The sequence below is a fragment of the Anolis sagrei genome, chromosome 4 (genome assembly GCF_037176765.1).
Source record: "Anolis sagrei isolate rAnoSag1 chromosome 4, rAnoSag1.mat, whole genome shotgun sequence".
Classification (NCBI taxonomy): Eukaryota; Metazoa; Chordata; class Lepidosauria; order Squamata; family Dactyloidae; genus Anolis; species Anolis sagrei.
Window position 1 is genome coordinate 170,185,013 of NC_090024.1, and position 24,243 is coordinate 170,209,255.

General features: G+C 39.0%; 1 protein-coding gene across 8 annotated transcripts in view; it reads left to right on the forward strand.

Annotated features, from left to right (window-relative positions):
* Positions 1 to 24,243, forward strand: part of DAB1 (DAB adaptor protein 1) — a 787,489-nt gene that overhangs the window by 416,815 nt on the left and 346,431 nt on the right. For all 8 annotated transcript variants that reach the window (XM_060773589.2, XM_067467867.1, XM_060773591.2 and 5 more), the window contains exon 3: positions 949 to 1,025. The gene's annotated coding sequence lies outside the window, so the exon portion shown is untranslated. The remainder of the gene's footprint in view (positions 1 to 948; positions 1,026 to 24,243) is intronic.

The window sequence follows — 24,243 nt, forward strand, 5'->3', positions numbered from 1 at the left end:
AGCACAGCAGCTGGAGGAGTCCCTGTCTGACCTATCCCAGGAGTTATCCAGCATATACAACATCAGATAAGGCACCAGTTTGCACCAGTTTAGTAAATTGGTGCAAATCAGACCTAAGAGAAGCACCTCATTAAGATCTGAGGGCCTAGGAAGGCTCCCATGTGGAAATTATAGAATCATAGAGTTGGAAGAAACCTCATGGGCCATCCAATCCAACCCCCTGCCAAGAAGCAGGAAAATTGCATTCAAAGGACCCCCAACACACGTGGTGCTTTGAATGCAATTTTCCTGCTTCTTGGCAGGGGGTTGGACTGGATGGCCCATGAGGTCTCTTCCAACTCTATGATTCTTTGTCAGACAAGTTGAATTTAAGCATTACAGGACTTTATAGGTCATAACTATAACATAGCATTCTGAATGGGTATACCTGGAACCAATCAGCAGTCAGGAAATTGAACAGTTTCTACAATCACATACATTTTAAATTACTATTAGGGAAGCTTTTGTTTCCCAGATGGTGCTGATCAGCATGATCAATGGTCAAGAGTTGTAGTAAAACACCACTGAGTTCCTGATGATTATTGCAAAATGTAGCAGGCCACTTAAAATATTACTTGAGAATAACAGTGTGACTGAGAAGCAATGTTGTTATAGCTATACACGTTCAAATGGCTATCACATATGGCTATCACAGATCTGCATCACAAATACCAATCATATGGACATCGTAACACAAGAGAGTTATTTTATTTTTAATTGATAATCTGATCTTTTGATAGCTATAATTTTCGAATGATCATATGAATTTGCTTTTAACCTGGTGCTTTTGTCTAAGGATTTTCTTTATTCCTCTAAGGAAACAGTCTCACAAACCCACCCAACCAACTCAATGGGAGGTACATGTGTAAATGCCACTTTCTGATCAGTGTTTTCATTTCTTTTACACAGTGACCAGGACCTGGTAACTGCAAGGTGGTTCTAGGCTTAATGACTGGAAAAAGATTTGCTTTCCCTGAAGTATTAAGGTAATGTAATTTTTATTTTTAAAAAACAATATGATTGGTTGAAAGAATTTTCTTTTAACTATCACTCATGACCTCTATCCAGCAACCTTGAACAGAGAGAAACCATATTTTATACTAATACTTAGTTCTGGCAGATAGTAAAGGCTTCCTGAATGATTCCAACTGTCATGATTTAGTATGATTTGTCCACTCCATTCAGGCAAAATGAAGTGTGTCCCTTTATCCAGAGGCTTGTTTCTCATCCTATGATAGCTTAGTCACCTGAAACAACTATCATAAAGCTATTATTGGTAGCAATTTCCTGAGGGATAGTGCTATTGGTTTGTTGTAGTAAAAACAACAAAATACCTTGTGGAACTTTAAAGATTAACACATTTATTATATTGTAAGCTTGAGTTGATAATGCTCTGTGGTGACAAACTATTGTTCCATTTAAGAGTACCATGCATGTGTAGGTCTATAACATTTATAGATATTGGAACTTGTAGGTAGATGGAACCTTTATTTAATCTGTGTTTCACTGAGACTCACAATATAGGACATCTAGGATTAACACTCCGCTTCTTTGTTACTTTGGTACATATGTGCATGTGTGTGATTTTGTTCTGTAGTAGAAATGCACTGTTGAAGCAAAGGAGAGGACTTTGGGATGGTGGTGCCATAGCTTTGGAATGACGTTCCCAATAAAATATGTTTGTGCTACCTACGTGACATTATTTTTTCAAAGACAAGTTAGGGCATATTCACCCCCCTCCCCAAAACATTTCTATTTGAAAACATATCTTGTGCTTCTATATGTTTTAGTTGCTACAGTAAAAAAAAAACCCTAAAACATGGAGAAGCACAACTCACGCGGGGACATGAGAGAAGCATCCCACAAGGATGATAAAACATCAAAACATCCAGGCATCCCCTGGGCAACGCCCTTGCATACAGCCAATTCTCTCACACCAGAAGTGACTTGCAGTTTCTCAAGTCACTCCTGACCAGACAAAAAAAAAACTTGCTATAGTATTTTATTTTTAATATTATTGAAATGTGGTATTTTTATTGCCATCTATTATAGAGTGATGTGGAGTCTATTAGATGCAGGGGCAGAAACTTAAAATATAATAAAGCAAAACAACAACACCACCACCACCAACAACAACAACAACCAACGGGGGTGCTGTGAGTTTTTCGGCTTGTATGGCTATGTTCTCATAGCATTCTCTCCTGATGTTTTGCCTGCATCTGTGGCTGGCATCTTTAGAGGTCTGTTGGAGGTAAGTGGAGTGTATATATAACTGTGGAATTTCCAGGGTGGGAGGAAGAACATTTAAAGCAATGAGAATGCTGCAATTAATTGCTTTGAACAGAGAAGGGTGCTTCCTCCCACTCTGAATGTTTTACAAACAGGGCCTTCTCAGTGGTGGCCCCTCGGCTATGGAATGCCTTACCGGTAGACATCAGACAGGCACCATCGTTGCTGGCATTTCGGAGAAAGGTCAAGACCTGGCTTTATGAACAAGCGTTTGGTTAAACAGTGCAACCGAACATAGGAAGACGGTAAATGGAACATAGGAATGGCACAAGGATTATGAGATCGGATCTGATTTCACTGAGGCGCTATGTTTGTTGTATGTTGTTTGTTAATTGTTGTGGATCGGTGTTGTTAATCCTGTTGTTACATTTGTTGTGTTTTTAATTGCACTGACATTGTTATGATACTTTGTACCATGTAAACCGCATTGAGTCGCCTGTTTGAGCTGAAAAATGCGGTATAGAAATAAAGCAAATAAATAAATAAATAAATACACTCCACTTGCCTCACCTCCAACAGACCTCTGAAGATGCCAGCCACAGATGCAAGTGAAACGTCAGGAGAGAATGCTATGGGAACATGGCCATACAGTCCAAAAAACTTACAGCAACTCAGTGGTTCTGGCCATGAAAGCCTTTGACAACACAACAGCAACATATTTTGAAAAAAAAAATACTCAGTTTCTAGTTCTAGTTGAGCTGATGCTTTTAGTATGACTTTAGAGAAGAATCAACATATATTTGCCTTACACACATTTTCAATAACATGAATTTTGTTTTTTTGTATTTTGTAAGTTCAAGACCTCTAGTAGAATGAGGTTTGAAAGCAAATGAATTGTGTTTCGTGTTTCCTCAGTTCTGTTGATTATTATTATTATTATTATTATTATTATTATTATTATTAAACTTTATTTGTACCCCGCTAGCATCTCCCGCAGGAGGCCTCAACAACAATACAACAATACAACCTAGGCAAATTAAAACAATTAAAGCAATCTAAAACAACAAGCAATGAACAATCCACTAAGACACAATAAAACTGGGCCGGGCCAGAGTAAGGGTACAAGGGTTAAAAGTGCTGATGTGACAGGTGGAAATAAGGCTTATGGACAAGTGCAGTGTGCGGCGGTCTTGGCTTTAATAAAGTGCTTGTGGGTCTTGGTAATGGAGGTTTCCTATTCGGGAAAGGCACATCGGAACAGCCAAGTCTTCAAGTTCTTTCTGAAGACTGCCAATGTAGGGGCCTGTCTGAGATATTTGGGGAGGGTGTTCCAGAGTCGGGGGGGCACCACGGAAAAGGCCCTGTCTCGAGTCCCCACCAAACGCGCTTGCGACGCAGGTGGGATCACGAGCAGGGCCTCTCCAGATGACCGAAGAGAGCGTGTGGGTTCGTAGATGGAGATGCGATCACGCAGGTAGGCTGGTCCCAAACCGTTCAGGGCTTTGTAGGTAATCACCAGCACCTTAAATTGGGCTCGATAGATTTATTGAGATTTTCAGCTGTACAGAGCTTTGTAGCCAGAGGCTTTCTGCGGGTTCTTCCACTCAGCCACATAATCCAGAATATCAAGGCAGATAATCCACAATATTTGCTTTGAACTGGATTATCTGAGTCCACACTGCCATATAATCCAGTCCAATGTGGATTTTAAACAGCTGTGCGGAAGGAGCAATCATCACCACGAGTGGGTTTATAGCTATCTGCCACACAGTATTCCCCACTGAACTTAACGAAAATTGCTTCTAAGAATATATGTATAGCGTTGCACTGATACAGTATTGTAATAAAGTTCATTTTGTATGAGGTGGTCCTTTGCATCGACACTATTTTACCATGGCAATAATGTCTTTGGCATCTCCAACCAACACAGCTCATACTGGATGAGAACAGGGTGGATATATCCTCTTGACACCACTCAATAGTGCTAATAGATAGAAATCATGCTGGTTATGTGTTGACAATGAACTTAATAGCTTCAGCACAATAAAATGATGGATAATATGCCAATAAAGTGATTGATCATGTGAGAAATCTCTCAAGGAAAGGTAGGAAAATTGGTGTGTAAGGAGATATTATATGTGAAGAATAGCCAGAAGACTGAATTAATTATGGGGTTACTTCAGGATCTACACTTTACACATGTCTTGCTTTGTGAAGTTTTCCACAGCATTTTCCAACTACTTGCATTTGTACATCATTGTTTCATGAAGTGGCATGTGTAGAGCAAGGTTTCGAAGCAGTATTTCCATCCAGAAAATAGACTCAGCTCTCAAATGGAAAAATAACGCCAGGTAATATAAAATATACAAATATAAAAACATTTGCAAGAAATTTATGAATATAGTTGTTATATTGAACTGGAAATGCATCAAAATCTCTGTTACATTTTTAGAGGTCAAGGAAATTTCATGTGTCAAATTAACTTTAAATTCTTAATAGCCAAAAGTCAGTGAAGCTTTGAGGTGGAACACATTCCTGGCAGCCCTTTGACAGGTTACACTCATAACTATATGAATGTGTCTATTCTTTATTCTCCATTTTAAAATTGCTTAGATTTTTCATAGACAGATCAGAAAATATAGAAGAGCTATATAGATATATAATGTTGCATCATAGGACATTTATAATATTGCTTCTGTTTGTACATCTAGTGCTATCTCTAAAAAAGCAACTAATTATCTCTATCCTTTAGTGTGCATCAAATATGACACATTTGATTTAGAATGGCTGGACAATAATCTATCATCCATGACTCATCTTATTTGGCATTGAATATTTGCCATTTTGTTATTTCTGTAAACCGCCCTGAATCCCCTCAGGGAGAGAGGGCACATTATAAATAAAGGATCGTCGTCATCATCATCATCATTATCATATAAAAACCATCATTATTATATAAAAACAATTGGAATAATCTTTTTCTGAAGTTATCAGAAAAGAAGAGACTTCCCTGGAATAAAACAATATTAACTTATGTTTTACAAATGCCATCAAAACTTTGTGGCTCCTGTTAAAGGTTAAGTTGGGTTAGACTGATATTTATGGGCAAATGAACTGGAGCTTATTCAACTTTAACTAAAACTCCATGTGTTTTCTATTTCTTTTATAAACTCATGCATGCCACACAAAGCCATGAAATGTTTGTCTATAACAGGGGTCCTCAAACTTTTAAAACAGAGGGCCAGGTCACAGTCTCTCAAACTTTTGGAGGGCCGGATTATTTGAGAAAAAAACATGAATGAATTCCTATGCATACTGCACATATCTTATTTGTAGTGCAAAAAAAAACACACTTAAAAACAATACAATAATTAAAATTAAGAACAATTTTAACTAATATAAACTAAATATACTAATATTTCAGTGGGAAGTGTGGGCCTACTTTTGGCTGATGAGATTTATTTATATTTGTCGTGTCAGGAGCAACCGCTCCTGGTGAGAGAATTGGCCGTCTGCAAGGACATTGCCCAGGGGACGCCTGGATGATTTTTGATGTTTTATCATCCTTGTGGGACGCTTCTCTCATGTCCCCGCATGAGGAGCTGGAGCTAATAGAGGGAGCTCATCCGCCTCTCAAACAGGGCTTTAACCCACTGCGCCACTGGGGCTGATGAGATAGGATTGTTGCTGTTGTTTTGTGCTTTCAAGCTATTTCAGACTTTGGTTGACCCTGAGCGAGGGCCGGGTAAATGACCTTGGAGGACCACATAAATTTGACATCATAATCTGCATAAAGCTTAGTTAGTAGGAATATGGATCTATCCTAAAGAAGTTCCCAAGGATATCACATTGTTCATATCTGTTGCTCATCTGTTTGCATTCACTGGAATAATTTTGGTGGCATATCTGTTGATGCCAACTTTACATGATGGTTTGTTTGCTATGGACTTGCAAACTCAGCAAATGGAATTATAACTATTGGTTTTACCATCATTATTGGGTGTAAATATGCAGGTAGTATGCATCAGTTTCATCTACACAATTTCACTTTAGCTTGCCTTTAGGTGATGATTATTTTTCCTGTGGGGCAAGGCAGAACTGTGGACCAAATCCTTATGTGAGCCATTTGCTCTGCTTTTGATTCTGAATTGTCCCCTTTGGACACAATGGAGGCAAAGCATGGGTATCATCACATCACACAAGAGTTCCTTAGCCCTCAAGCACATGAGCAACATGAACCTAAAGCCAACAGAAACAGAATATTACAGGCCTATATGCTCAATATTCTGAACTAATGGGACATTTAGAACATAGTTATCTTAAGACTGTAGTGATTGAAATAAACTGGTTTGTTGGGGTTATTATAAATGTATTCATGAGAACACTTCTTCAAAATGCTGTCAGTGAATATAACCAATATGGGCCATTGGGATGCACTCATTTTCACAATAGGATATTTTATTACCGGCAATAATGATGCTTTTTCACTTGTTTTCAACAAAATTGTTAACTACGGTGATATAATGACTATCAAACATTGTGATTCTGAAGGCTTTAGTTACACCTCTGAAGTGTGACTACCTCCTGATCTGCTCCATGCTGTGCAATCTTTAATTGGCATCTGCTTATCTCTGAGATCTGCTGTAGAATATTACTGAGATAATGCACTTATCTCCCTTGGTGAGATGTTCGGGTTCCCTGAGATCAAAGGCACGGCAGTAACATGTGTGCTTCTCTAAGTTCAGGAACTGTGACAAGCTCTTTCTTTGGCCTCCCACTGTGTATACATGGTGGAATCTGTCTGGTTTCACACTGGAAGACAGAGCTGCTAGGCAGCATGGGTGTTCAGAAAGACATTACTTGGAATACTATGTCTGATGCATACTGGTGGAATAACTTGGATCAAAAGAGACGGAGGTCATAATGAGAGCTATGGTACACTTCTGCACTTCTTTGTTCCAAGGTATATTCTCCTCTTCGATGCGCTAATGATAATAACCAAGGCCTGGTTGACATGTTAGACTTTTTGCTCAGGAAATTTTTTCCACAAATAGTTCTCAGATTGCTATTTGGCATAACAAGCCAAAGTTATGGATTTTGCTTTGGCCCATGGAAAGGCTGAGGCTATAATATAAAGAGAGGAAAGTGTAAGCATCATGTCAGGAGACCCACCTGCCCAGTACACAGATGCCAGAAACCCAAAATGACACTGATTCATAGAAAGGGAGTGAGTTTTTCTTTTAGGGTTTCCTAGGAAACTAAGCTCTTGCATTTCTGCACTCTATTCAGAGAAAGTTATGATACCCTTTTGTATAAGAGTCAAGGGTTTTTTTTGTCGTGTCAGGAGAGACTTGAGAATCTGCAAGTCACTTCTGGTGTGAGAGAATTGGCCTTCTGCAAGGATGTTGCCCAGGTGACGCCCGGGTGATTTAATGTTTTATCATCCTTATGGGAGGCTTCTCTCATGTCCCCGCATGAGGAGCTGGAGCCGATGGAGGGAGCTCATCTGCCTCTCCCCAGATTCGAACTTGCAACCTGTCAGTCTTCAGTCCTGCTGGCACAAGGGTTTAACCCACTGCGCCACCGGTCAAGGTGCAGTACTTACATTGGCTTATGTTATAAAAGTCAAGGTACAATACTTACATTGGCTTATTGGGGTTGTTGTTTTTTTAATTAAAATTTCACACCCAAAGAGCCAATATATCTATTGTCTCTGTGACAAAGCAAAAGGTTTAGCAAAAGGAAAATGCAGTTGGCAAACTATATTGAAAATTCAAAATTGTATTTCTGATTAGTCTGGTTAGGAGGAGGTTTATTTGACTAGGAGATGCCTATCCCTCCCCCCCCCCCCCCCCGTTTCAAATTTTGAGAAGAAGCTTTTCCTGCACAGTATGGAGTCAGTCACTACTCCACTCCCCTTCACTCAAGTTCCCAGAGGTTCTTTTTTTTTTTTTTAGGGTGGGGGGAGACAATTGGCACTGTATATGCATATAATTATGTACACATTACTAGTGTGGTGCTGTTTTGTGTACAAGTACATCTAAAACATAGGAAAAATACAAAAGCCTAGAATGGCATGACTTATTAAAATATTATTTTGCAGAAGGAACTTCACTATTATTCTATTTTTGCTGTTACTTCAATTTATAACCCATTTTACCTTGGAAGAGCTCAGAGTGACAAACACAAACACACAGGTGACATCAAAAATTATACATATCTGAAATCACAAATTATAAAGGGTTTTCTTTTTTACAGAGAAACACTTTCATGCCTATGAATAAACCCAAACATTAAACAAAAATTTTCCCATTTTATTTCACCTATGGAGTGCATATTTAAGTTTTATTCACATATCAAGAAGGCAGCAAAACACGTAGGAAGCTAGATCCAAAAAGCTTAGAGCAGCTGTGGCAGATGGATGGTAATGGCAGTTTGATAAATCTGATATGTTTCAGTGAGAAATGTACAAGATAAATCAAAGTACAAAGAAACTACTGGAATTGGATAGTGACCTGTGATTTTGTCATCAAAGAAGAGCACAGGCTAAATTCACGTGGGAAAGGTTGTTATTTCTATGTACACTATAGTTAAGTGCCCATCTGTGGGTAGTAGAATAAGCAGTATTGCCCAAAGGAGAAAATGGAAAGTTGATAGGAATGGGGGAAGAAATGAAGTCATGTAGACTATTTGGGATGACACAGAAATTATTTTAATGAGAATGCCATGCCTAGGAGGGAATGAGAAAGGGAGAATTGGAGTCAAGAGAATGCCCTGGAATGAATAAGAACATGATACTGTGAGTCTTTAGAAATAGGAAATAGGGGAAATTTTAGCTCATAGTAGATTTCACTATGAGCTCATACTGTTTCGATGGCACCTTTTTTATATTCAGAATAATAGCTACTCTATACTTAAAAGGAAATGGGGGGAATGAATCCTAAGACCAATGGTTTCCGGCTGTTTCTATAATATTTTTGAAATTTGCTGGTAGAAATCTTACATTGCTAATATTGTGGCTCAGATGCACATAGGGCTCCATGATTATGGAACAGCAATGTCACAATATATTTTGTGAGAAATGGGAAAAGGAATAAATATATATTTAAAAGACCACTGTGTCAATTTCTAGATATTGCCTGGCAACTGATTCCCATGTCCTTGATTTAGCAAGGTTATTAATATATCGCAAACAAGGAATTTAACATTGTTTCCCATCTGAGTCTGTTACTGTTCAAATTTAATAGAATATACATTTTCTTCAAAAATTAGGCTAAAATTGTTTTTGCAGTGTATAAATGGTCTAAACATGTCCTACTTTGGTAACCAATGGCTATAGTACTGGATTCTCTGTGTAAGGATGTTTATTTTATTTTCATATTCTGTATTTCCACAAATTTGTGACCCAAAGCCGCTCAACACATATTTTTAAAAACCCTTTCATCATAATAAAAAAATTAAAACAATTAATGTCATTCTCTGAAAACCAATTCTAATTTAAAATCAGTTTAAAGGAAAGATGTTTGAAAAGTTGTCAGAACAAGAAATGTGGGTCTAAGGGTGCATCTACACTGTAGAATTAGTTCAGTTTTATACCACTTGCTCAGTGCTATAGAATCTTGGGAGTTGTCATTTTATCAGGTGTTTAGTATTATTTGCCAGCTAGTGCTGGTGCCCCATCAAACTACAACTCTCAGGATTATATGTCACTGAGCCATGGCAATTAAAGTGGCGTCAAATTGCATTAATTCTGCATTAATTTGTTCATATGCTCTGAAAGCATAGAGCATTGCCAAGTTGTACTACTTGTAAACCATTTGCCTGAACAGGTTCAACCCAAATAAATACTGCCTGCAATTCAGTATTGAGTTGACTGCAACAATGTTCAATACAAGCTTCCCAGTAATCTCTGCAAGAAACACCATTGTTCAACCTTCTATCAAAGATAGTGCTGAAACATCTCATAAATTAGTTTCAGCACATTGAAACATATCATCCTATGGTTAGATCTTGGTGTTGTTTATTCCACTTATCTCCTTCAAAGAATACACTGCAATCTGTGCTTAGCTATAGCGTTTTAATGTGTTTATCCCCTTCCTGAATGCTACCAGGTGTTGAATTGCCTTCTGAATGTGAATCTTGTTGGAATGAAGCCAGCAAATTTGATTTGAAGGTGCATGTTAGATTACTGCTAGAGAGATAACCACTTTGCAGCATGTGTCAGCACTGAAAAGACTGCCCCATGCTAATTTACAATACACTCCTGGCTCTGGTTTCCATGCTGGGCATGATTAAGGCACAGCTTTGTTTCACAGTGGAATGCTTTATCCTATAACAGAACCTAAGGGAACTTACTTTTTTGCACTACACATTCCAGAATCCCCCAACCAGCATGGCCACAACTAGGACACTCTGATATGGGATTCTGAGAAAGAGAAGAGAAAATAGAAACACAAATAGTTGAAAGGGAGCATGGAAGGAAGCAGAAAAGGAAGATAAGAGTGGATGAGAGAAGTAGGAGTGAGAAAGAGTGCAATTTAATGGTAGAGAGACCAAGGCTGAAACAAGAGGCTAGTATAACTGGGGAAGAAAAGAAGCAGGAGTTGTGGAAGGGCAGGGGTGAAGAGAAGGTTATCAGAAGGCACAAGTGAAGACTTGACAGAACCTGCACTATTCTCCTCTGGAGAAAAAGGTGACTAAACTCTCTCCTAGATGTCTATTGCCAATCTAATGAGGCCATGAAGCTTATATGGTCTAACTGATGTTTCTCAATTATAGGGAGGATTGCTCTCCAATCTAGAAGCACAGCCCAACACTAGGCACCCTTGGAGGTCCTGAAGAGCAGGAACAACTTTTTGTGAAGAAACAGTCACCTGCTTCACCAACACTGACCACATATAATTTAGCTGTGATTTATCTACCTTTGTCCTAATTTTTATAATCAGAGATCACATGAAATTCACAAAGATATCCAGTTATATCAAGGAAGGATAACTCTTTGAAATGCTATAACCTGTGGAGGCATTGTTCCACTTTTTTGAATTTTCAGTATTACACAATTTGTAGAGGTTTATCTCATGTATCATAATGCCAATTGATAAAACACAAATGTCTACGTACATGGTCAATTGGCATGTGAAACGTCTACCTCACTGAAGTTCAGCTGATTTTGGTCTGATCAATTCCCTTGAATCTCATGCTGAGAGACATAAATGCAAATATATTAAGATAAATAATCCATTCTAGGTTTCATAATAAAAGAAAGGTATAATATAGCTAATTAAGTAAAATAAATGTGCGTATAAATAAAACCTTGGTATAGTTCTGTTTACAATGGTGTGAATATGTTTTCCCCATGTCAGTGAAGACATGTCTGTTGATGAAAGAGTGAAGTGAGATTATACAAGTTATTTGAAGGGTATGAAGCAAAGTACTATGTATGCCACACACCTGTTATGGAATTAATATTGAATATTTTCTTAGGTCAAGCTGAATTCAGAAGGAGTGAAACAGGGCAGAGGGACCCCACGGAACAATAAAGGAACAGAAGAGAGAAAATCCATTCATCCCAAGTAAAACCTAGATTTGAAAACTGTCTACTATAGGGAGTAAAGTTTTGCAGCTTTTTATTTGTACTGAAGATACAAGAATGATGACCTAGTTATCCTGTGGGATAGCTTTCAAGCTTTCCCCTGATCTATTCATGTAAACCTCAGCTATGTTGAGTTTATTTTTGATCTTATTCTATTAAAATCTCCTATTGAGGGTGAAACGAGTAGGAGGAAGAACAATTGCTTTATATTCCAGCATACATCATTCTACTTAATTCAAAAGAACCCAGCATTTGCAAGGCCCTTGTTTCGAGACTGTTTACCCCAGAGTAGGTATATACAATTATACTTATTAATCTTCTGTACTCAGTGAGGTTTTTTAGGAATAGGTATTTGTGAATTACAGAAGAGTTATTCTGATTTTAAAAGAATTGTGTTGGATGAGTGGTAGCACATCTTTTTTCAAAAATGAAAATGCTCAAAGCTAATAGCTGTTCCAACTTTTTTGAGTGGGAATTCTGCCCACTTCAAATACATCATGTCCATATGGTTATATTGGAACTGGGGGCAATAAATACCTTCTAGACATAGTTACACCTGGAGAAGCACACATTATGATCTGAAAAGTTGAACCAAAATGGGTTCAGAGGCATTTCTGGCTGAAACATTAGATGTGTTGGGTTGCAAAACTTGGGACTGCAGCCAGCAATTAAGAATTCTTTCCCAAGCAGAAGGTTTTAAATAATTAATATACTGGAGGCGGGATGGGAGAGAATAAACCAAATTGCAGCACTGCATCATTCTTGGAAAGGATATTTTTGGTTTTCTGCAATCTATCCAATAATATTTTATGCTATCAAAAGCAAAATGGTTGAGATCATGGATACCCATCTTCATGTCATTTCTTTTCTTTTTTCTTTTCTTTTCTTTTTGAGATGATGCTCATGATGGTTGCTTTGCTTTATGAGGACTACAAGAGAAAGATGAAAACATGGCAAAAGCTCCAAGACTTAATATAGCATCTACTGTACAGATAGGTATACATTTCAACCATATAGTATCTACTTCATTTTCTTTCTTTTTTTCCTTTGTGATCTGTTCAGATTTGGTCCTACTGGTAGTCAAAGTGAGGAAAACATCTCAGACAAAAGATTCTGAATCATTTCTCCTGATATACCAGAAAAGATAATGAAATGTCACTTATCCATCATCCAATCGCCAACTACCTTTCTATCGTTAAATGTACTGATGGACACTATCCTTCACAAATGTTGCATAGAATTATCTGATCAGCTACTGTGTGTGTGTGTGTGTCTGTTCTGACTCCCAGCAAATTGTAGTATTTAGCAATAGATTAATTGTTTTTCATGGAAAATGTAAAAATCAATAGGAGCTAATCTGAGGAGCATTATTTAGTGTCAGGAGAATATATGAAGCCAACAAGAGTTAAAACACATCTTGAGATGTTAAAAATGTTATCTTCCTTCAATTCTAGAATCCCAAATTTTATATTCTCCATAGCAAAGCAGAAGCATAAAAAGCACTGTTGGTCACAATTTTTCAGCTACTTTATTTTAGACCATGGAATTAATAATCTTAGGACCTCATTACATTAACAAATTTCAGCATTCTAGGAAGTTTGCAGGACACTGGAAGAACGGAGACTGTCAGAACTTATCAGACAACAGAGGGCTACTTCCGGTGGGGCTCCATGCTTCTAGCATCCTGGTGACATGCTAGGATGCTGCCCAGAGAACACAGGAGGCGTCCCATGTTCTTATAGGAATGAGCAGGGCAAACACGGGGGAAAGCCAGATGGTGAAGCTTCCCCCAAGGGCTGAGTAAAGGGTCAATTTTAGACATGGGATTGATGGGTTCCCATGCTTCCCACTGGATTTGCCACACAGCCTGGTGAATCCCCTTATTATTGCCCACCACTTGGACCTCAATGTGATGAGGTCCTTAATTACAGGGAGGTCTTTTGCTGGCTATGCGTATTGAAATTTGCCAATGCCACATTGGCTACTCACCTACCCACTCACACCAACCATTAGAAATCAAATGAAAAGCTAAAATTGTAACTGATTCTGTTGTTGTTACAGAATATACTTTTAAAGTGAAAAATACTTAAAAAATAATATGAACACCTCCAACCAGAAGCCTTCCAATGCAATGTTTAAAAAACAGTTTTAAAGATTTTAAAAAGGAGGGAGGGAGAAAGCTTTCTAGACCAGTGAGGCCTGAAATATCCCACTTGCCCAGGTTCTGATGCCAGACATTGTTGACCAAATGGCAATCATAGAGGGATGTTGTATTTATATTCTGGAGCCCAATTCATGCATTATTATCACAATTTAACTACCAGGATTTGTAGTTTGGTGAGAATTAGATCTTTCTGGCTGAAAATTCTAAATGTCCCTTCCTACATTTCAAGTCATACGATTCCATTAAAGAGAGCCATTGAAGTTAAAGTGGAATAATAGTGTTATAGTTCTATGGCAGGCATCCTCAAACTGTGGCCCTCCAGATGTTTGGGCCTCTAACTCCCAGAAGCCCTAACAAGCTTGTTCAATTGTCAAGAATTCTGGTAGTTGAAGGCCCTAACAGGTGGAGGGCCGCAGTTTTGGGGTGCCTGCTATAGAAACTGTGGTACCTGGACCACAGGTGAGTCCATGAGGCAAAGGGAGACAGACATTAAAATCATTTTCAAGAGTCAGCTACAGTTATCCCTCCACATTTCCTTACAGGGGCACAAGATCCCCTTGAATGCAGAGAATAGAATATATATATATATATATATATATATATATATATATATATATGAGAGAACACTTGTGTAAGATTTGCTAGGTCCCCCTCCACTGTTCTGTGGTCAACCTCCACTGAAGGACCTAGAGATTCCTAGAGTGGTGCTATCTCTAGCAAACTCTCCTACCTACCCCTCCACCCACCCAGCATGACTCTGGGAGTTGCACTGGGAAACCTAGAGAAAACAATTTTAATCAAATCCAAAAATAATCAAATCCCACAAATGTGGAGAAATGGCTGTATTTGCTCTGCCTTTCTATTGTGACAATGAACTGGAAAAAAGAAGAAAATATCAGTGATAAGCATGTAGATGGCTAGGCTTCAGAAACATTGGTTCCTAGCAGATAGCCTTTTCAAAACAGCACTTAAAGAAATACCTGTTCAAATTCCATACATTTAAAAAATGCAGTAGAATGGGCCTGTCCAAAACCAAAGGAACTATGACTTTCCCTCACGTTGGGTGGCATTTGTATGCCATATGTATGCTTCAACAACAAGCCCAATGACAAACAAAGAAGCAAGTATAAAGATGTGTATTGATTTAGAAGAGGCTTTACAGGAACAAAGCCTCTTTGAACAAAACCCTTTGTTAAGACTCTTGGCACTGACACATGTTGCCTATACTACTTTGTCTCCAAGCAACTCAAAAAAGGAAGATTTTGTTTCTGTCAGCTATCGGGTCAATTCTTTTGATCAGTTTGTAGCCCAGGAGCATGTTAATAGGGCTCACAGCATAGAAAAATCAGCTCACAAATGCAACAAATGTTGCACCCTGAAGTCCTTCCATTTGGATGGAATTCTGTTTTAGAAGGTTTAACCATTATTTTTGGATTAGGAGACTTCAACTATGCATAGAGATGCATGAAAAATAGTCAAAGTACATTTCACGGAGAGGTTTTCATACCCTTCTCCTTTAAATGAAAGAGCCCAGTACATGTCAGTAGAAGATTTTCAGGAGGATGCAAAAGATTCATATAATTCTGCACCATTGCCAAAGATGGTGGGTGGGTGATATTTGGGGTGGAAGGGTTAGTTTATCCCTTCTTGATTTAAAACTGATTCTCTTGTAACTATTATAGAATATTTATTTAGCCAAGTATTTTCTTAATAAAGCAATAGTAAGCTTACACAAACAACTACAGGTGTTAATAATTGCCTCATGATGTCCAAACAGTGCTCATATAAAAGAAACAGAGAAAACAAATTACTATTAATGTGAATAACCAAATATCCAGGCTTCAAAGGAGAGAAATGTTGGAAAGTGTTTTTCCAGACAAGCAGATGACACATTATTGTGACATCACTGTCTACTTAATGATCCAGCGATATTAAGAAACACCACATCATGGTACTAATTGGAACAAGAAACAGTATAAAATATGTACGACATGCAAACATGTTTACAACAAAAAATAAATTTGTACATACATGCCAATGAGGATAGACTAAATCAGGCCCCCTTCTACACTCTTCTTATATCCCAGGATCTGATCCCAGGTTATCTGCTTTAAACTGGATTATATGAGTCTCCAGTGCCAGATAATCAGAGATAAGCAGATATTCTGGGATCAGATACTGAGATATAGGGCAATGTAGAAAGGGCTTCAAAGGCAGGAGACATACCTGTCCAGATGTGGTTGAACTACAAGTCTGAGCCAGTATAGCCAAGGATGAGGGATGTTGGGAATTGCAATACATCTTGAGGTCTGTACCTTGGGTGCCCTCTGTCTTCAAAAAGTTAAAAATCAGTTAATACATATACAACAAGACTGGGGTTGAATGTTCAAGGCAATCCTCTCCTTGAGGAGCTCTGATGTTGGAATCCCCAGATATCCAGAGCCCTGTTACTGCAAATCCAATACAGTGAAAAAGTGGGTATTCTCTTCCTTCCAAGCCCATAGGATTCCAAGCTAAATTTGAGAAGTAATTACTTTTGTGGATTTTGTAGCAGTACCATTAATTGTGTGATTGACATGAATATGCCGGGTTTTAAAATTTAAATTGGTAGTTGTGAAAGGATCAAGACAGAAATTAATCCTCCTCTTTTTCACTTCACCATAATCCCAATGGAAGTCTAACTTAATATGCACACCAAAATTGGTAACCACTCTGTAAGAGGATCTTTTATTAATGTCAGTGAGATCTCCTGTCATGGGATGAAAAGCATAGCTGGACAGGAGTAGAGTATTCGGTATTGTAAATAAGCTCTCTTGTTTGACACCTGAAAGCCTGTGTCTTATGTGTGTTGAACAGTTCTTTATGTTTGTGCTCCCTTTGAGAAAACATGAGGCCAATCTGTAGGAGCCAGTGAAACAGAGAATCAGTTGAGGATGAAACGAGTACCAGTTGGGTTACTATGAGTTTTTCGGGCTGTGTGGCCATGTTCCAGTAGCATTCTGTACTGATGTTTCACCTGCATCTATGGCAAGCATCCTCAGACCTCTGAACAAACCTCTGAGGATGCTTGCCATAGAAACAAGCAAAACATCAGGAGAGTGCTACTGGAACATGGCCATGCAGCCTGAAAAACTCACAGCAACCCAGTCATTCTGGCCATGAAAGCCTTCGATAACATAAATACCAGTTTCTCTATCAGCTTGTGGGTATGTGAAAGTGAACAAGCAAGAGAGAGTGTAAGGGAGCAAAACAATTAAAATAAGTGTGAGGCTTTGGTTATTATCTTGGTAGGTCTCTTTAAGTCAAGTTGACTTGTTACTCTGAATTTGGCTTTGAGTGTAATTGTTGTTGGACCTCAAGATCTATTGATTTAGGTCTAACGTGTTCATTTTTATTTTTTTTTTAAAAAAAGAAACAATGGAATAATAATAATAATAATAATAATAATAATAATATGAATCTATTACCTGCTTTTCCCTGAGGCAGGATACATAATTAAAGCAAGAGATAAAACACTATTAAAAGATGAAGTCAAACATAACCCCCCCCCCCCCAGAGATAGTAACTTATAGTTTTGCTAAGGGCAAGGACGCCAGGCTGGATAATAAGGGTTAAGCCTTGGTCAGTTTGGTGGGTATCATTTAATCAAGGCTTTATGCTCTATTTTCATATGTTTACAGCAGCAAGTAACCAATTTATTACTGAAAATCATGCCACAAAAGTATTTGAATTTTCCCATCTGAGGCACACCTGGGTTCCTAATGGTCCCCCATCTCACAAACAAGGGACTCTCTTTCCCCCTCATGGATATTTCCCTTTATGGACACTGGGGGAAGGTAGTTGGGTTTACTCTCTGTATTATGAATTATTGCTACATCTCATCCTTGTCAGCTGAATCGCTAATAAAACCACCTCGGTGGGAGGGCCGCCTCCCAGCTGTTTGCCCATCGCCCAATCACGGCGGGGAACGTCAGGGAAGCCGGGGCGGGAAGTTTGAACTCTACAACTTTGAATTTGCTATAAATATGACTGTATTGGTGTATTCTCCTCATGCTTTGTAGGCGAATTATTGCTACATCGCATCCTTTTCAGCTGAATCGCTAATAAAACCACCTCGGTGCCGCTTCTTCAACTTTGGTGAGCTTTATTCTGAATTTTTAATCCTAATAAAATTGCTGAAATAAGGCTTCTCTGGCTTGCCAAAGAAGCGGACCCTCCTTGGCGGGGTCTTAGGTTCTCTCCTCCTGGGGAAGACCCTCCTAAAGCTCCTATCAGCTTCAATGACACAGAACAAAATGCACAGAGGTAAAATAAAATTTAAAATCCATTGTTAAAGTGCAGTTTAAAAATCACAACTTAAAATTGACTGGGTGGGCCTGCCGGAAGAGATGAGTCATCAATTGTATCTAAAATTCCAACAGCTAGCTGTTGGAGCTCTTCTAGCTTTGACTTGGAGCAGCTGATGAAAACATCCTCTGGGTTACAGTTGCCGGTTGAGTTCTGGCTAGTTGGAGTAACTACCCCCCAGAGGACCTAAGTGTATGGGGTGGATTGTATGGGAGGTGATCCTGTAGGTAACCTGGGCCCAAACCATATAGGGCTTTAAAGGTCAAAACCAACACTTTGAACTTTGCCTGGAAACTAATTGGCAACCAATAGAGTGACTTTAGGAAAGGTAAAATATGCTTGCTCTTGGTTGTTCCTATGACTGCTACATTTTGAACTAATTGGGGTTTCTGAACTTGGTACAGAGGTAGCCCAATGTTGCAGAAGCCCAACTTTGAGGTTACTAGAGTGTGCACTACTGTTTTTAGGTCCTTGGATTCTAGGAAGGGATGCAGCTGGTGTATCAGCCAAAGCTGGTAGTAAGCACTGCTGACTGTTGCATCTACCTTGGCTAACATTTGGAGAGACAGATCCATGAGCACTCCCAAGCTCTGAACAGTCTTTCAGGGACAATGTAACCCCATCAAGAACTGATTAACACACCTATATCCCTAGGTTAGGACCCTTAATGGCAAACACCTCAGTTTTGTTTGGATTCAGTTTCTATTTGTTTTTTTTTCTCATCCAGTCCATTACCTCCTTTACACATTCATTCAGAAGAAACACACTATCCTTAACTAGAGCTGTTTTGGAATGCATAGTTTTAATGGTTTTATATGGATCTTGATTATGTTATATTAAATGTTTTTAATTGATATGTATATATGTATGTCATGGCATTAAATCATTGCCAATCTGTATGCCACCTTGAGTCACCTTTGGGCTGAAAAAGGCAGAATAAAAATGCTGTAAATAAATTAATAAATATAGAAATATATTTTGGTGCCATCAGCATACCAATAGCACCCCACCCCATGCCTACGAATGATCATTCCAAGTAGTTTCATATAAATCTTAAAATGCATTAGAGATAGAATGGAACCTTGTGGGATGTCTTATAACAGTTCCTTTTTTGAGGAACAGCTATCCCAAAACACCACCATCTGGAACCTGCCTGAAGGGTATGATGGAAACTACTACAGCACAGTGCCTCTGATTCCCAACCTCCTCCTTAGGTATTCCAGAAGAATACCATGGGTGATGGTATCATAAGCTTCTGAGAGATCTAAAAGCACCAACAGGGACATATAGCCCTTGTCAGTGTTAAGACGAAGATCATCCACTAAGGTGACCATAGCGGTCTCAACTCCACATCCTGCTCTGAAGCTGGTTTGAAATGGGCCAAGGAAGTGTGTCATCCAAGATTACCTGGAGTTGGAATATAGATTGAGTATCCCTTACCTGAAATCCTTGAAATGTGTTTTGGATTTTTGGAATTTTGGAGTATCTGTATTTGCATATATGTCCAATTTTTTTTAAAAAAATGGAGATGGGACCCAAGTCTAAACATTTAATCTATTTAGGACCGGGGGGAGAGCAGAGGAAACTGTCTTACTCCATTCTCTCCATTTTCTGGAATAGTCAGCGATCCCAAGTTCTTTCCCCATTAAGATCCATCTTTCCCCTGCTTTCCCCTGTTAAGAGTCAGGTAGCACCTGTCTTCTCAGAATACATTCTGCACTCCATTTCCATATGCTGAGAAAACATAGTGTCATGGAGTCCCACAAGAAGTGCCCTTATATCATGTGGGGACTTCCTGGAACTCCTGTGGGACTCAGTTTTTGAAGTGCATGGCAATAGAGCTCAGAATCCATTGGATGAGGTCCCTGGTGTTTTATAGGCCTCTTGGGGATCTTCCTGTCCTGGAGACTGACGATCTTGTCAACGCTCTGGTTGATCTCTACAACAGGGAGATGTCCAGGACAATTGACATGATCGCTCCTAAATGTCCCCTCTCGTTGTGTAGAGTTGCACCAACTCCTTGGTTTACTGAGGAGCTGGCAGTGATGAAACGTATGAGAAGGGGTCTGGAGTGCGTCTGGAGGAACTCATGTGACGTCTCTGACTGAGCACGAGCTAAAGCCACTATTAGGGCTTACACCGTGGCTCTGCAGGCAGCCAAGAAAACCTTCTTGACTGCCCGCATAGTGTCTGCAGCCAATAGGCCTTCAGAGTTGTTCTGGGTTGTTGGGAAGCTTCTCCACCCACCTGAGGTGGAGGGGATCCCTGAAGACCCAGCATCATGCAACTTACTTGAAGGCTGAATGGCTAAATTGATTGAAATCAGTACTTTGATTTGGTGTTTAAATAAGACACAAACCTGCTAATAACCATTACCTGTATTTCTGTTCACGTATCATGAATTTTGCATGTGCCTTATTGCTGTCTGAAAATCTAGCAATGCTAGCTGAGGGAATTGGCAATTTTCAACTAAAATAAGAATTCTCACCCCCTGCCATGTGTAGCCAACCTGGTCTTGATCACAGAAATCCCATTGTTCTTGTTTACACTTTTAAAACTAGACATTAGTGTCAGAATTTGGGATCAGAACATATAAGTTATACATCTGTAGTAGATCTTGTTCATGGTCCTTATGTAGTCACAACCATGGTACTATTGTGGCAATTGTAACTCCTCTCCCTCAGACCTACTTAACTTCAAATCAGCCATGTGGAGAGAAGGGTTCTACTCTATTGACAATCAGGGTATGGGCAGATGACATTACTGATGTCCAGGAAAGAAGTTTTGCAATGTCTCTTAGGTACACAACTCAGGTAGTTACATAACTGACTAGCATATATAGAATTCTGAACAAATTATGCAATTTCTAAGTCATATAAATTGAGGTTGTAGATATGAGCATATCCTCCTATTGTCTTCTAGTTCTCATTATTTTAATAAAGTATATTCCAAGGATAAATAATGTAACGGTACATACTTTACCCTACAAATGAGCCAAAGCAGAACACTATTTATATTAGCACTGTTAAATATTGTCATGTATGTTGTGTATTTTAGCTACCCCTTATTTCTCCAGCAGCATTTCCATTTTTCACTTTCCCCCTTTGCTGACAACCTTTTAATATGATGACAAAGAGCATCTACATTGTTTGAAGTCATCTGATGGCTTGCCAGTGCAGGATTAAACACCAATTACTGTGATTCAGGCTACAGATTTGGAGAGAGAAGGGAGGCGATGATCACTTAATAAATTTATTATGAAGGCAAATGAGCCCTACATAAATCACACTACCTCATTAAGGAAGGCACTCACTCATCTAAATACACAGGTGGCAGAGGTTAACTTTGCAGTTATGCCACCAACTCTGGTGTCATTTCTTAGGCAACTAAATGGCAATTCATTACTTTTGTAGCATCTTAGAGCCCTGTTCTTACTTACATGATATTTGTGAATGTCAGCTCTGGCAATGCAAAGGATTCACTGAATGATAGTGAAATGTGAATATGTTTCAGGCTAGTTTGTCTTTGTACACAAGGACAAATAGTTAAAAGTGACTTTCTTCCTACTGTGGGAAGAAATGAGTATTTCTCCATGGTATTCTCCACATAAGCAACCCTTCTGAAGTGTTGCACACAAATTATTCCCAGCAGAAAAATCCCCTTTATGCAACTTCCCTCCTTTCTTTTTTATTAGAAAACTATTGCTGATATTCCACAAATGCATTAATAAGTAAAGTCTCTTGAGCTGATCTCCTTAAGTCTAACTTAACAACCAACAGCCTGATTGAGTAAAGGAGCTCCATTCAGGTTCCGATTGGTGTGTAAGGAGGATAATGTTTCCAGTTCCTAGCAAGTGAATAAAAGACTATCAGAGTGCAGAGCTCTCATCAGAGTCTCACTTCCAGGAAGGAGGGGACTGGAAATAGCCTCCTCCTTTCAGCATGATCTGCAACTGAACAAACCTCCTTCATGTAATAGTTGTTAAAGTAGGCTTGAGGGGGAGTTTATTAGTGCCATGATCATGACTATGTAGTCTTACTGAATATGAAGCTGTTAATGGAACTTTTAGTTTAAAAATCTGTAATTAGAATACTAACAGCTAGCCTCTATATTTCTCTTCTCAAAATAATTTCTTTGCCACACTTTTGTGATGTCTAATGTCAGGACAAAATCGGGCAAAAGTCTCACTGGCAGTGTTTCCTGACTGTTGGAAACCATCTCCTACTTTTAGCCCGAAAATGAATAGCTATGAATACTCTTTCCACTGCTATTTTAGAGGCAGTTATACATGGAAGGGATGAAATACTGAAGCTAGTCTACAAGGAGTTCACTTGAGTAACAAAAAGAGGAAAAGTATTGGATTTTTGGAGGCAGCATGTGGCATTTTACACTTTCTCATTACTGGAAACAATTTAGCCAAAAATGCTGATCTCAACTCTAGGAAATCTCTCCTCCTGAGTGGTGATTCTTCATTTAAACAAGACACAGCTTCCCCATGCAAACACATGTTCATTTCTTCCTACTCTTTTTTTTCTTTCTGTAGTAATGGTGGATTTTTTTTTGTTTGTTTCTGGGGGACTGGTATGGCTTGCAAATGAAACTGACTCCTGGGCTATAAAAAACATCCACTAAAGATTATGGTGGTGGTAGTGGTGATATTGTGGTGTATCTTTGCTCCCTTCACACACATATACACCCATTATTTAGTGGCATATTAGTCCCATTTTCCCAATATGAAAGATCATTCTGTTGAGCCGTGTGTGTGTGTGTAGTTGTGTATATTACACAACTATACAAAGTCTTTGACAGAAGCACTAACCATATCAACCAGAAACAAACATCTAAAGGCTTCTGGAACCTTTCAAAATACATCAGTTTTCATGTATTGACTGTTCCCAACCCTTGCAGGACATTAGTTTCTCACTGAAACCGATTTGATCATGGCAAGGAACAGATTGCAACATCTCAGATATCTTTAATTGTGTTCTCCCCCCCCCCCCCCCCCCGCAATGCAGTAGGGGGAAAATCTAGCATGTGTTCTGCTAAATGTATTAAGTGAGTGAGATAGGACAATACATTTATTATTATGGGATCATTAGCAGCATAAATATTGAGGCAGAAAGATACAGAATGGGGGATGCCTGGCTTGACAGCAGTACATGTAAAAAAGATCTTGGAGTCCTCGTGGACAACAAGTTAAACATAAGCCAACAATGTCATGTGGCAGCAAAAAAAAAAAAGCCAATGACCTTCGTAAATAGTAATATAGTGTCTAGATCCAGGGAAGTCATGCTATCCCTCTATTCTGCTTTGGTCAGACCACACCTGGAATACTGTGTCTAATTGATCAAGGGTCTGGAAAACATACTCTATGAGGAGCAGCTTAAAGAGCTGGGCATGTTTAGCCTGTAGAAGAGAAAGCTGAGAGGAGACATGATGAGGGCCATTTATAAAGATGTGAGGTGAAGTCATAGGGAGGAGGGAGCAAGCTTGTTTTCTGCTACCCAGGAGACTAGGATGCAGAACAATGGCTTCAAACTACAGGAAAGGAGATTCCATCTGAATATTAAGAAGAACTTCCTAACTGTGAGAGCCGTTTACCAGTGGAACTCTCTGTCCCTTCTTTGGAGGCTTTTAATGGAGGCTGGATTGCCATCTGTCAGGGGTGCTTTAAATATGGTTTTCCTGCTTCTTGAAAGGGAGTTGTACTGGACGACCCACGAGGTCTCTTCCAACTCTATGATTCTATTATTCCTCTTGAAAAAACAATTCTTAACAACCAGTCTAAGGCCAGCTTAGGTGGAGAAAAATATAGAGCAGTACAATAGGTGGTGGTATATCAAACAAATTCCCAAACTGTCTCACTTTACAC